This window comes from Daktulosphaira vitifoliae, unplaced genomic scaffold (assembly GCF_025091365.1).
Source record: "Daktulosphaira vitifoliae isolate Bord-2020 unplaced genomic scaffold, ASM2509136v1 Scaffold_4, whole genome shotgun sequence".
Taxonomy (NCBI): domain Eukaryota; kingdom Metazoa; phylum Arthropoda; class Insecta; order Hemiptera; family Phylloxeridae; genus Daktulosphaira; species Daktulosphaira vitifoliae.
Window position 1 is genome coordinate 995458 of NW_026099575.1, and position 3295 is coordinate 998752.

Genomic DNA, 3295 nt, shown 5'->3' on the forward strand with positions numbered 1-3295 from the left:
ACGTACCGCCTCCTGCGCCTCCCCAACCACCGCAAGTTTTTCGACAGCGGGCGAGCGCGCTTAACGCGGAACGCCCCCCCCACGACCCTGCCGATATTGCGGAGCAGATCATTGGCACAGCAGTTGCCCTAATAGACCGACAGTTTCGGGAAACGGGCAACAGCCACGGAGAAATTAGTCCGCTCTTCTAGCTTAAAGACACAATTCCATACGTCAACAAACAAACACACTACACAACGCGCAGCGCTAATAACTAAATCGTTCATCGTCGATAGCGAAAGCGAGCGCGTTCCTCTCGGCCAAAATGATGAAATTTTTAACGACCTTCCACCTCGCCTCGCCCGTTCACCGGGCCCTCAAACTCGACTACAGCCCCTCGCGCACAACTCAGGACAAGCTGTAGCCCCTTTAAACGCACTCACCGCATCCCCCACCCACAGTGAGGGACACAATGCGGTCCTCAAGGTTTTTAGAAATATTAGTCATACGGCCGAGAAAACAAAAGTCTCCGTGTTATACGACAATAGCGCAAGTCGGGCCAACGATATGTTGGTCACCGTGGGGGAGGGGATACAAGCCGAGACGGCATACCCGCTTATGGCGATTGACACCGCCGGCGGACAATCCGTTCAGACACTCCCCGTTCGAACCGTAAACCACCCGAGTTTTGCCAAACAAACACGCCCGCGTATTATTACAACTCCCGCTGTGGAACTTGAATTTAACAACGGCTTTGTGACGGCATTACTTGACTCACAAGCGCAAAAATCATATACCACCTCGGCAATAGCCCATAAATACGGAATTGTGCGCAAAGGACCCACACACGCGGTTAGATTAGCAGACAGCCACACGACACCCACCGCCGGCACCGCTACTTTTACCGCGAACATCGCAGATCTGACAATCACTTTTACGGCCGTGATCTTAGACAACCTGTACTGTGACGTACTTCTAGGGCATGATTTTCTGACCGATCAGGAAGTCTCTTGGGATTATGCTGCGTGCACAATACATCTAGGCGCGAAACGACGTACTACGGCGTGCTGGAAAGCAAGCGCTCCCCGCACCCCCCACAGTATAGATCTGCCAAACATAGATATAGCAGGCGACCCACATTCGCGCGAATTATTATCTCACATAGTGAAACAATACGCTGCGGTTTTTAATAACACGGTGGGACGCACAAAGCTAATCGAACACGATATCGTTCTAAAAGACTCGAAACCCATCGCATTGAAACCATACCCGTACCCTCTGCACAAACAAGAGGCGATAGACGAAATGGTAGATGATATGGAATCACAGGGACTTATAGAACCCAGCACCTCGCCTTGGTCGGCACCAGTCGTCCTGGCCAAGAAAAAAGACGGCTCCTCTCGTTTGTGCATCGACTACAGGCGACTCAACGAAGTGACCGTTTCAGACGCGTACCCCATGCCCAATCTAAACGATATGATTAGAAGTATGCGGGGGGCGAAAGTATTCACGACACTAGATTTAAAATCAGGTTATTGGCAATGCTCACTTGAACAAAACGCGCGAAAATATACAGCGTTTAGAACGAGGAGGGGCTTGTTTCAATTTCGTGTACTTCCGTTTGGACTTAAAAATGCACCCATGACCTTCGTACGACTTATGAACGAAGTACTTAGGGGGTATATAAACGACTTTGTGCAGGTCTATCTGGACGACATCTTGATATTTTCGGACAACGTGGAAAACCATTTAGACCACCTTAGTAAAGTTTTGGAGCGCCTACAACGACATGGTCTCACGTGCCACACAAAAAAGTGTAAAATCGGGTTCTCTGAAATTTCTTTTTTGGGACACCTGGTGCATGGGGAGGGCATCGATAAGGAACCGGAAAAACTTGAGTCCATACGCGCCATACCAGTCCCACGTAATGTCAGGGACTTACGCAGATTTTTAGGGGTATGTAATTGGTATAGCCAGTTCGTCGATAACTACGCGGACAGCACAGACCCCCTTACTAAACTGCTCAAAAAAGGGGAAAAGTGGTCGTGGTCCCACACACAGCAAAGCGCGTTTGAACACATTAAAACAGCGATATGCGATTCACCACGCCTCTCTCCCCCGGATTACACAAAAACGTTTTGCCTACAAACCGACGCTAGCGAACTAGGCGTGGGAGCGGTATTGTTTCAGCACGGCATCGGCCCGGGCGAAAGGAATATTATCGCGTACGCTAGTAGGAAGCTATCGGATGTGCAAAAACGTTACGCCGCTGTTGAACGCGAGTGTTTAGCGATCATATGGGCCACAGACAAATTCAGGTCATTTTTAGAATATGCCCCTTTTGAATTGTATACGGACAACGCCGCGTTAACGTATTTACACAAATCGAAGGGCACCAACAGTAAATTAACCAGGTGGGCACTACACTTAGGTAACCTGAATTTCACCACAACACACGTACCGGGCAAACACAATAAAGCGCCGGACATGTTGTCACGCTACCCGACGGAGGGGCCCGCTGTCGACTAAGACGCCCTCGACGACAATTTAATAGGGGCACCCACATTACAGCCGTCCCCACGTACCGCCACTCTCGATAATATTTACTCCATTACCGAGACAAACGACGCGATCTGCGACCGACCGTTCACGGGGGGGGGGAAGTACGAGAGTAGCAAAACAACGACCGGTTGCTCTCTTCGGTCATAAAAACTTTAAACGCGCAACTTACGATAGCAAGCGAAAAACCGGCCGCGAAAAATAGGGACGAATTTTTTTTTGTTGGACGGTATTTTACGTATTCGTAAAGGCGCTGACACACCGGTAGTCGTCCCCACCGACAAAGTACAACATATAATTTGGCGGTACCACGACGACCCCCTATCATGTCACCCCGGATGGAGAGAAACACACCGAGCGGTCAAACAACGGTTCTACTGTAAAGGGTTAAGAAACGCCGTGCGCATGTACGTAAAATCGTGTCACATTTGCGCGTGTACTAAGCCCTTAAACATGCGCCCCGAAGACCCGATGGTCAAGCGCCAACCTAGACAGCCGTGGGAAGTAATCAGTATCGACCTGATGGGACCGTACCCTAGAACACCAAGGGGCAAGACGAACCTATTAGTGGTAACTGACTNACAAGGGGCAAGACGAACCTATTAGTGGTAACTGACTGCTTCAGCTGGTGGACCGAAGCGTACCCCATAGGCGCACCTACAACGAAAACGATTGTAGACGCGCTAGAAAGGGAGTTCTTTTCACGCTACGGTTACGCGCGAGTAATTTTAAGCGACAACGGCCGTGCGCTCGTGTC